This window comes from Pipra filicauda, unplaced genomic scaffold (genome assembly GCF_003945595.2).
Source record: "Pipra filicauda isolate LSUMZ 115617 unplaced genomic scaffold, ASM394559v2 scaffold242_size1167801_pilon, whole genome shotgun sequence".
NCBI lineage: Eukaryota > Metazoa > Chordata > Aves > Passeriformes > Pipridae > Pipra > Pipra filicauda.
In genome coordinates this window covers 129,880-141,915 of record NW_024104357.1, presented here as the reverse complement: position 1 = coordinate 141,915, position 12,036 = coordinate 129,880, and the positions used below count along the sequence as shown (strand labels likewise).

Below are 12,036 nucleotides of genomic sequence, written 5' to 3'. Positions count from 1 at the left end.
TATGAACGTGGGCAAGATTTCTCTTGAGTATTGCACTAGGAAGATTTCTATTATGTACATGTTGTCAAATTTTGGCAGCAATTATTATGAGCTGTTTTTTTTAATTACTGAGGTCACTGCTGGAGTTGGTAACTGTCTGGGCACATGGGTATACCTCTGTACATAAACAGAGTTATTTAGCACAAGATGTGTTTGAAAAGCAGATTTATTTTTCTTTTACTGCTTCACAGTGGATGTAACCATTTTGGAAGTCAAACCACTGGAATGTTGATTTTTGTTTGGGGCTTTTTGGAGTGTTTAGATGTTGGTAGCTGAGGTTTATTTCCAGAAGAAATTTGGCATGGGCAGAAGATACTGTCAGTTGCCTAGTTGCCTTCCCGAAGCTTTTTCCGGAGAGTTAAGGCAAAATTCAGACATCAGGATTTTTTCTACCCGGGTTGTTTTGTTTGTGTGTGCTCCTGCTGAATGGGTGCGACCGTCTAGAGGTCTAATGGTGCAAGTGTTCATTCACCAGGCTTGTTTGTTCAAAGGTCTGTGTTTCAGGCTCCCCGCAGGAGCCGATGTGTGATGTGGGGAGCGACAGGATATGCAAAACCCCAGCTCTGTGTGCTGTGCTCTGCTCTGCTCCAGGCTGTGCAAACTCAGTGGTAACCACTCAGCAACCTGAACAGAGCAGGCTGCAAGGCCTATATTTGATAACATTTTATTGTGTGTTAACACCACCGTTTTCAAAATAATAAATATTAATGTGTCCTCTTTCGTCTCCTTATTTCCTTGTCAGCATCACCCTTCTGTGGCAAGAGGCGCCTGAAAGGAAAACTTCTGCATATCAATGCACTGCCAATGGTAAGTACCTTTTTAACTGACTAAACATGATGTGGTTCCTTCCTGCTCACGTGCCATTAGCAGACTTGTATTGCAAATAGTATTTTTTAGAATAATTACTTTTTAGCACACAAGTGCTAATTGTAATTTTTCTGAAGACCTTCTAGACCTTTATGCTGTTTGACAGAAACGTTACAGTTGCACCTGGTTCTTATCCTGTGGAAAGTAGGGCAGCGTGTTAATTCTGAAGCGAGAAGTGTGACTTGACAATAACATGGCTCATCCTGTTGGTGGCTGGTGTTGCTTCCTCTTTTGGCCAAAAGCCTGTTTGGGGCGAGCTGTAGCTGAGCTAAGTGTTCTGTTGCCCCCACTTGGGTGCTCTCTGCAGTTTGTTTCAATGTTAAACAGCTTCTCCTATTAAAAAAAAAAAACAACTTTACAATGTAAGGTGTAATTTGCTTCAGGCCATTTGTCAGTTCAAGACCAGTGAAGTTAAAATCTTAGCTTCTGTAGGAAGGGGATTGGTTGGTGCAATCTTCTTTTTCCATCTCTGGGATGTTAGTCAGTGTTACAGACTATTGGAAGTTCATATTTTCAGATTGTCTTCGTGGTTTGCTGGTGCTTCCTGGTAGTTGTGCATATGGAAAGCAGAGGTGAGGTCTGAAGGGAAGGACTGGAACTTACTGCTTCAGCTTTGATCAAATAATCTTTTTTCAGCAGTCTTGGGTTCTTGTGTTGTCACAGTTGAGGTGTACAAGAATGGTAACTGCAGCCTAAAGAAATAAATGGATAAAATGCCAACCTGAGTTTTATATTTGAAGCATCTCTAGATCATTATGCTCAGTACAGAAGTCAAAGGGATGATATTTCGAACCACTTGCTTTGAAACCTGAATTTTGGATCTGAGAGCTGTTTCCTTTGGTTTGTGTGTGGGCATAGGTCTAAGGAATATGTAAATAGCCACTGTCTTTGCCCTGTGAGGAAAATGACACTCCAGGAGAGTTTGCTTGGCTGTAACTTCTTTACTTTGAAATGCAGTAAGCAATTCTTTTCACTCCCAGAGATGACATGGAGTGAAATGTAATATATTTGGCACTAAGTAAAGCAAATACCCGCCTGAAATCAGCAGATTTGCACCAAATGTGTATGTCATTTAATAGTCTGATTTTTAGGCTCAGAGTTGATAATGTATAGAGTTTGTATTGATTTGGGATGAATTTCAGCTGGTGGAAACATTTGTTGAGTGAGAAAGCATCGTGTTTACATGGTCACTTAACCTGGTATTTCAGCTTCTCAAACCTGAAATGAGCAGTGTTCTCAGCCTTTTCTAGTATTGCTAAACCTTCACTGTTGTTGTTGACCTTTTTCCAGCAAAAAGCTACTCTGATTTCTTTTTATTTTGTAGTAGCTGAGTGTTATTTTAGTTATGATTTAAGATACCGATCTGTATTACTGCTTCTCTTAAAAACATGACTCATTTCATATTAACCTAGTCCTTATACTTCATAAAATTTTAAAATACTGAGAGACTGTACTTGAAATGTTGCTGCATTTTGTCCTAATTTTCCCCCTACAAATTATATTAGAAATTCAGAATTGCTCAGTCCCCAGGGCATGGTAGTTGTTACAGTGATCATAAAATATGCCCAACTGTTACTTGTAGTGAAGTGCTCTTTTCTTTAAGGGTTGTTTTTGTGCTATAAGTTATTGTATTTTATTATTCGAGAGATTTCTAAACAGTTACTCACCTCTAATTAACTTTGAAATAGTTTGAATTTACATCCAAGAGACAAGCTAGACACATTCTTCATCACTCCAAAAGTAATCATAACTTCATCAGTATAGTAAAAAAGGCTTTTATAGGTTCTTATTATGATTTTTTTTTCTCTGATGTGTGTAAACAAAGTGTGGGCCAGAAGTTGCTGAAAAAAGCAGTTTGTGTACATCTCCCAAACAGGACTTGGTTTAGCTTGGCTGCCCATGTTCAACACATGTATTTGAATAAGAAATTAATTTCTGATTCCCTTGAGAAATGATAGTAGCATTTTGGATCATTTTTTAATCCTGAGTGTCAGTTCCATTTCTCAATAGTAAAAAAAAAATAGTAAAACAATCTACACATCCTCTTTTTTTTTTCTTAGATTTTCTATTTTAGAGGTAATTAAAAGAAGCTTATTTTTTGCATGATATATGATACGTAACTGATAACTAAATAGGGTAAAATTCCAGTTACTCCTTAAAAATACATTGTAGTTGTTGGCAATTTTTTAAAAAATAAAATATTTATATTGTGATATAGCCTCCTAAAAGAGGATATGGCTGTGTCCAGTGGGTGTAAGTTCTCTTTCCCATTCTTCCAGTCAGCTTTAATGTTCCTCACGCTCTCAAAATAAAGATGCAAAGGCTTAACGAAAAAGACCTGTTAACTGCAGGAAAATAAGTGTATAATGCTACTTTTTCGAAGATTTCGAAGGTTCATTTAGAGACTGATAACTGGGTACTTAATCCACAGTCACAAGGATTAATGGATGTGTTGGAAATGAATATTTAAAGCCTTGGTCTAAGCAAAAGATGATGTCAGGATTTCAGCAAAGGCTTTAGCAAATAAATTTTCTTATGTGATGGATCAGGTAGCTTGCCTGAGAGAGGTTTTCCATCATACCTTGCAAGGCTTCTCTTGTGAGTTTTGGAAGCAAAATAGTTTGTCTTTCTGTCTTCTACAAGTTACTGAAGCAGGTCTCTGTGTGTGCATAAATTTGTGTGGCAATAGGAGTTTGCTTATCTGTGCACGTATCTATGCAGGCACGTATATGTATATCTCCATATATATAAAGGACTGTGCAAAACCCAGAAACTTAGAGAAAGGTGGGAGGTACGGTTTGAGGCTCTTACATGACAGGTTGCTATGATGAGTTTAATTTTGCATCCAAAAATGGCTGTGAAGGAATCCAACAAACAAGGCAACATGGTGGCCTTCTGAGAGGCATCCTGCAAAACACTGTGCCTGGGTTCTTAGCTCCATCTTTTACTACACGGGTGGTTTGTCAAACATCAGCACCCTCACTGGTTGAAAAGTCTCATGCAGAAAAGAATAGGGGATGTTATTGTTTATTACAAGCTGCCACAGGCCAAGTCTGAGGATAAGCAGTGAGCCTGTGTTACTTATTCTCCAGGAAACCGGTGTCATCAAAAGCTAATGCATGTCCATGTAATCTTGGGGGCAATACAGACTAGGTGATTTGAATCCATTCTTTTTAATGCTGTCTGCTTTTAGGTGAAGCCATCACAGTGTGTTTTGAAGGTGTGACACACCTGTTGTTTGTTACATCAACTGTTCCTGTCTGTAAGAGATGTTATAGAACAACTCTGCGGGCGCTGAATCTCTTGGGCCGGGAAATTCCATGGGTGCAACATTTCAATGTAGTTATCTACCCAGTGTGTTTAGCCCAGAAACAGCAGGAGTGCTTGGAGGAGATGGGGAGGATAAGTCACTCCAAAGAAAAAAGGCGTTCAGTGAAGGGATTGGAAGATGTCTCCAAAAATTCCCCCAAGACTGCAGCAAGATTTTTTGCTTTGAACCCCTCTATGGTGCCTTTAGGTTGTCCTGTGACCCTACCACTCCTCAGAAGAGAGCTGAAGGAATAAATGAATATTAGCCTGTGGTTCTCCAGCAGCTAAACCCATCTAAATGCTGATCTATCTGCCATTAACCTTCTGCCAGTCCATTATGTTAAAATGGTTTCATGTAGAGGAAGACAAATGAGGGAGAGGGCAGGAGCCTGCACCCAGAACTGGAGGGGTTTGGTGTGGAAGTTTTGCCTCTGCTGACAGCTGCCAAGGACAACTTGAGGTCTGTGCCACCAGCTCCAAGGTTTTTGCACTGGAATTGCAAAATTGGCTTTGTTTCAAGAGGAGCTGAGTGGCATCTCTCCAGTATAAGTATATACGACGGAGTATCTGGAGATGGGCAGAACTTTGTAAGGTGGTAGAGCTGAAGGTCAGTTGTGATTATACTGAGCACAGGGACCCCTGCTTTCAAGAGTTTATGAAACTTGACAGTGCTGAAGATGTTGGCCTCAAGAGCCTTGAATAATGGCTTAAAAATAAATAACCCTGCAAGACTAAGGCCCTTATTCTATGAAATACAAATGCATGTGCATACATGTAACTTTGAATGTAGGAGTAGTTGTTTTGAGATATAAATAAGGAGCGCTCGCATGCATAAAGCTAATCAGGCTTGAAAGCACTTTGAACAGTAGGGCCTGAAAGTGCCCATGAAATTTATTGTTGAGGCTGTTGGTTGTACAGTTTATGGAGTGCAGCTTTAAAAGAGGAAAAAAAAATATTTCTAGCAGTTTCTAAAATAGTCTAAGATAAGTGACAACATGAAATTTTAGACTGTTCTGCTCCTTCTGAAATCAATGGATGCTATTACCAATGAAGGAATGTGAAGTGCAATGTATTTTGTCTGATAATTTGTTATGGTTGAGAAATTATATTTCAAAATGTTTATACATCAGTTCTATTTATTTGACCAGCATGAATTAGTTCATCTAGTGGTTTATGTGTGGAAGAGGAAATGCTAATAATGTGATACAAAAGAAAAATTGTGTCATGTGGTAGGGTGCATACTGTGATAAGCATTAAAAATTGTATGTATATTGTATTCTGAACCATTTTTGAAAGAGTTTTTGAAATGTCTGTTTCTTTACAGAAAGCAAGTTAAACACATTAGCAAGATCCCTTTCTGATTCAGAAGGAAAACACCCCTTTTCCCCTTTTTCTACCATTAAAGTTCATCATGAAATGAGTCAACTAAACTCAAAATGAACGTCCTTAAAAAATTAAGAAGTGGTGGCTCCATTTTGAAGTAACGTTTGTCAGAGAACTTTCTCTTCTGGTTCTCTAAGCATTTTACAGTTCAGAAGTAAGCTTTGACTAAGAATTCTCGGCAGAATCATAAATATATAATTATCTAAGCAGCCGGGATTATTTAGCCCCTGGCAGGTGCCCAGTGCCATGCAAGAGCAGAGGGAACTGGGCCAGTATCTCAAACTCTATGGGAACATCCTCTAAAATAGGATAAGGGCCATTGGCTGTTCCTTGTCTACTGCCATTCATACATTTTAAATCTTAAATGTACCTGAAAAGAGGCCTCTTCTGCTGCAGTGGCTTGTCTTCTCTTACAGCTGGTTTACTCTGTTTTTTTCCTTGTTGTGTTCCTCCTGCTTCACCTCTCCTGCCTTGGGTTTTTTCTGTCTTTACTGCTTTATACTGGTTTTGTTCAATAGATAATGGCAGCAATAGTAGTGCAGTTAGCATTAGATTATATCTTACTTGATCAGTGTGCCATCTGCTTTAGAGGAGAGGGAGATTTTATGTTTCTGCTCTGGGTTCACTGCCATATGCCCGTGGTGAAGTCGTGTAACCTGAAATCACCCTTTTCCTGCTCTATTATATTGAAAGAATTAGAAATACAGCGTAAAATCTTCTCGACATTGACTAAGTTTGTTGTGTAGTTAAAAAATTGGACTGCATATCATAGGTGTGCATGAAGTAGGATGTTGTAGAGAAAACCCAAGGACAGGCTCTTTTGTGTCCCAGCACATTAATGTTGCCATCTGGAGAAGAGCAAGGCTTGTTTCACAGAAGACTGTGTTAATGTGTCACTTGTACCATCAGGCCTTGATCCTGGTTTCCTTCTTGTCAACAGAAAGTTGTTGTAAGTTCAAGTTAACAAAGGTAAAAGCTACCTTTAGTCTCAGCAGTGCTGATGCTGGGAGATAATGGATATTGCTGCAGAACAACAGGAAGTCTGCAGACTGTGGGGAATGACAGTAGTGACACTGATTTTTATTTACTTAGGAGAAGCTGAGACCTTTGGTGACCTGGTCAGTAAAGACCAGGGACCTTGTGTTTTCAGGGCCATCAACAGGGATGGCAGGTCCGGAAGCTGTACTTGGATGCCAAGTCTCCAGTTCACCAAATTAACAGAAACAGAAATTGTAATCAGTGGGTTATTGCACCCATATTTGTAAATAAAGGTCATGTGTGGTGTTCTTATTGTAATTTAGTGAACAAATATAAGAAACTGTTCAAGAGAAGGGATCTGAATAATCGGAGGGGGTGATACTGAGCATATGTATGTAGGATCAGCATCCATGAGTTTAATACTCACACAAATGGAGGGTATTGGTGTCAAATGTGAGCCACGCTTGGAATCTTTGTCCTCATTAATGGTATTCATGAAATCTTCCCCTTTCGCTTAATTTCTTTTGGCTGTAGATGGACCATGTTTTATTAAGGTCTACATGTGTTTTGATGATGTTTTATGATCTGTTCAGGCGTTTGACAGCTGTTTTTAGAAAAAGATAAGCCTAGTAGCGTAGGTCAAGTTAAAGTCCATCATAACAATATGAAAGGGAGAGGATTTCAATAAAGTAATAAGCTGGCAAATGAGCTCTTACAAAATCAGCCATTTCACTCTTGTGACTTGTTTTCTCTATTAGCTTAGTTGACATGTTTTGTGAAAACAACTATGCACTTCTGGTAAAGAGCATACAGCAAGTCAGATAATATATATATATATATATATGATGGACTGTGAAGAAATGATTTTAAGTGTATGCTTATTAATGAACTCAGTGGTTAAAATGAACAGGGGGCAGATCAACAATCAGAGCAGATTCTTTTTTCATGAATAAAAGAAACAAATTTAAAAGTATCAGGTACATAACACACAAATTAAGGGAAAAAATAGATGGTCAAAGGTTAAAGAGGGAATGAAAACACAAGTTTTATGGTCACAAGATCAAATGAGGCATTAGTTAATTTTCCTTTTTTTGGTGCAGTTCAGTGGGAGTTCAAGTAATTCAACCGAGTGATTGAACTGGAACAGAAAAGAGTGCCAGAAAAACTGGTTGCTAATAACATAAACAGAAAAAATAATCAAATGAACTTAAGACTTCATGTCAGCATTTCACATTAAAATGCATTTGAAAAGGCTAGAATTCCATCCTAGTTCATGGAACCTGATTTACATAGAAAACAAATTTGTAACAGCTATTCTTGCAACAGCTGATAAATTATTCTACTAATGAACCGTCAGAATGGATTTAACCAACAAGTGGCTGAGGCTCAGAAGGTGTTTTCTGAAGACTGACCATCTGGGAAATGGGAAGTAAGTTGAGGAGTAGGTGAGGATATTTGAGCCCTTACCTTTGAACTGTGAGGAGGTCACTTAATTACGTAAATTGCAAATGGAAACCACATTAGGGATGCTGGGGTGTTGCTCTACATAAAAGATAAAATACATTGTATTATTTCCTACCACTGGCACCCCTGAGGTGATGTTCTGCTCTTTAGCCAAGATCATTGCTGCCTTTTCTCATACACATTTCATTCTTTTTATGATAAGCAAGTAACTAGTGTGTTTTTGAGTTCATGACTGTGAATGCAGCTTAGAAGAGATTGTTGGCGTACCTTTCTACTGGCCTAATTCCTAGCTTCTTTTATATTTAACTTCTTCTAAAAACAAAATCCTTTTGTGCTGAACTGTTCAATTTTGGTTATCACGAAGATATTCCCTGTGCTGTTGCAGTTCATGAGATTCCTGGTTGAAAGTCCACCCCAGTGGATGGGCAGACTCTGGCCCATCCTCATTCTTGGCTGGAGCTGGGAGCTGTGGTGAATGGGCTGTCGTGGAGCAAAGTTGCTTTCGCTGACCCATCCAGTTTTGTTTTACCATTCTCTTTGCTGAAGCTGACTGAAGTTTCTCAGCGTATCGGTAGGATATATACAGGAACAAGCATTCCCTCTTTTTTTGGTGTTTTTTTTGGTGTTTTTTTTTAAGGTTGGGGGTTTTTAATTTTTTTTTTTTTACTCACACTAGCTGTGATTGTCTCCATGGTGGTCCGTGTGTTTCAATTGAATTTCCTTTTCATCATAACACAAAGTAAATAAAATCTCATTTTTTGTCTTGCAGTATGCCCATGTAGAGGCAGTTGGAGGGATTGCCCCAGTGATGTTGGCTTGGACTCGGACTGCCCCTGTTAAAGCTTCTCATTTTTATCAGGCTGCTTTTCAGTCATCTGCAGTCAGATGTGGGTTGTAGCATAATTGGAAGAAGATCAAGTGTTACATGGCATAGCATAACTGTCATCCTCTGAAATGTCTTAGTCCTGGGGTCCCTGTGTCTGTAGTTCTTGGGAGCTCTGGTGTTGGGTCGTGAGGGAACTGGGAACATGGGACAAAAACTGTCACCTGGGAGAAAACAGTATAATTAATGTGAACGTTTTACTTCAGCAAATTCAGAAGCACATAAGTCTTGGACTCATTTTTTGTCTGATTTGGAAAGCAGTTTAATCTGTTATGTAAATCTTTAAATTTATGCTTTGAAAAGGAGTGTTACATGCGTAAATTCTAAAGCATTCCAAAGAGAACTTGTGGCATCTATACATAGCAAACCTATGGAAAAAAATACTCATTTTTGGGGTTCCTAAGGTTCTGTTGTTACCCCAAGATAGATGTGGGACTTTTTGCATAATGGATGAGTGGAGAAACATAGGGAAAGGCAAAGCTTGAGCAGAGTTTTACTAGAAGCGCCAAGTTACAGCTGTGGTGGGTGACATCAACTTAAAAAGATGTCAGCTATGCAGGACTCATAAGTTAGGAACCTCTCTGCTTGCTTTTGAAGAAAAGGCATTGCAGCTTAAGCCAAGTCAATTGTTCCACATATTTTTGTGACTTGTAACTCATCCGGTGGAAAATCCACAGTGGTTTGTAGGCACAGTGCTCTGAGTAGGGAAAGGAGCTCGGGGATTCCAGGAGGAGATCTAGGTCACAGAGTAACACACTTGCTTCCTTATTTTCTTGCCCTGGCAGCATGTCATTTGTGTTCTAGACAGTGCTATATCCACAGGAATCTTCCACCAGAAAATTAATGTGTGTCAGAGAAGTCATATATTTAAAAACAAAATAAATCTAGCCTTGCCTCGCACATCTCTTCTGGCTACAGTCATGAAAATTGCCTAGGGGTCAACTGAAAGGGCCTGTTTGGGAAGTGAGTGAAGTCACAGCCCTTCCTTGGGTGGTTTGTGGGAGCTGAGCGTAAGTTAGGACCATTTGGAGGATAATGCTGTGGCTCGTTTACACAGTGTCAGAGTTGAGGCAGCACAGTGTGATCTTACCATGGGCATGGTTTTAGAGGGCTTGAAGAGCAGTTTCGTGGCCATCTCAACTTTGAATTCAGTGTGCTGTAGAGCCCCTCTGCCAGCATACGTTGAAATCCTGCGATAAGAGTGCTATAATTAGGAAGCTCAGTTGGAGAACTGGGTGAAGGAAACACTTGCATTCCTTAAGTACAGTGGATTTGTCAAAAGGAAAAGTGTACTGTGATTCATTGTGTATTCCAGAGAAGAATTTCATGATATGTGTCTCGAGTTAAATGAAAAGAGCAGGAATATACTGAAAGGGGGGGGAGGACAATTCTGTTTTAAGAGGTGAATGCCAAAAATTCCTCCAAAATCGAAGCATTTTGAGGAAGGATTTTTGCTTCTTTTTGTCTTTCTGTCATTGCATCTTAGTACAGGAGACTGTAGGGTCTGTAAAGTGCAGACTTCACTGTAGGAGATGCATCTGTTTATCACTTCTAACCAACTCTAAGTGAGGTGTATGGATTCTTTTAGTAACACCTAGAAAAAATATTTTGGTTTGGGAATCTTAAATCTACTAAATATTTGCTGAGTGAGGAAAGAATCCTAGCCAGGCAGAAGTGCATGTGTAACGCTTTACCTCACACCAGGATAATGGCTGCAAATTTCTGGAGCTTCAGCTGTTTAATAAGGCATTCCTTAACTCAGCCCAGCAGCCAGAGCCAAGAGCAGAAAAAGTGACTGTTCTGTGATGCTTTTTCCTTTCCTCTCTCAGCCTGTTCCCACAAGACACTTCCCTGCCTGCTCGGCTCTAATCTTGCTTGGTGCCTGTATTTATGCTGGCTGTTGTTCTGTTTTAATATATATTTCCTTAGACCAGGGAATATATATATATATATATATTTTTTTTTTACTGTTTGCTATATGGTTAGAAAATGAAAGAAATCAGATTGTCTCACTGTATAGATTGTTTTTTCTAAACACAGAATGGACTTGTTACCTAGCTCTTTATCTAGTTTTTTTCCACATAAACTGGGGGCTAGCATTTAATCCTCATTCAGTACTACAAATATTTCATTCCACTGGCCAGAGAAGGAAGTTACTGAATTTAGATAAAGATGGCAATATTCAACATTGTATTTATTTATCCTAAGTCAGAAACAACTGGCACTCTCACAAATGTCTAGGAAAGCTATGTTACATCTCAACACTTTCATTATCTTTGAAGACTCTTCAGTGTATTTGGTCTCCCACAGAAGAGGAATCTCTTATCTATTTTTTTTTTTATAGTTGTTCTAGGAGGACAGACAGCAGTGATACTGACTCTCTGGAGAACCTTGGTCCGTAAGAGAGAGCAGCAGATGGTCTAAGGGAATATATACTAAAATAAAATAAAAGTCCTGGAAAGGAAACTTCGTTGTTGACTTTTGATGTTGTTTATTGACCTTGTCTAGTTAAATTACGATCTCTTCAGCACAGGAATTAAGTCCTGTGTGTTTATGCAACATTAACACAATGGGGCCCCCACCTTAAAAAAGGGTCTTTTGGATGCTGCTGTTATTCAAACAAATGATAATAATTATGTTCATTATGTCTGGTTTTAGTTGTAGTGAAGGTTCCTTGAGCAAAAAGAGATGTGCCTGAAATAGAGCAGCAACATTTTTAAGTGAAATGAGTAAAGGCCCCATGATCCATTGCATATGTTGGTTTTTAATTGTCTGTTTTGTAGATGTTTTTGTACCGCTCCATTTTATCTAAGTGTGTATAAAACCACATCAGAGTTTTTACAAGGGTTTGTATCAGTGCATGTTGTGATTTATACTCAATAGTAAAGATGATGACTACCAGAGGTTTCTTGGTTTTATATAATCCTGGCTTTGCAGCCTTGTAATTCACTTGCTGTCTGTTTTGCAGTGCAAAGCAGTGATATAAATTCTGCCCATAGGCTTATTTGACTTTTCCTTCTCTACAAGTCACAGAAGCAGAGCTGTGGGGGTGGCAATCCCCCCACCTGCTCCTGTACCTGCTTGCTTTCCTCCCAGGCACTGATTTCTGGTAG

At 39.1% G+C, this 12,036-nt stretch overlaps 1 protein-coding gene across 3 annotated transcripts in view; it reads left to right on the top strand.

The window, feature by feature from the left end:
- The window catches only part of TBL1XR1 (TBL1X receptor 1), a 110,364-nt gene that overhangs the window by 47,404 nt on the left and 50,924 nt on the right, over positions 1-12,036 (top strand). For all 3 annotated transcript variants that reach the window (XM_027724605.2, XM_027724606.2, XM_027724601.2), the window contains exon 2: positions 782-846. The gene's annotated coding sequence lies outside the window, so the exon portion shown is untranslated. The remainder of the gene's footprint in view (positions 1-781; positions 847-12,036) is intronic.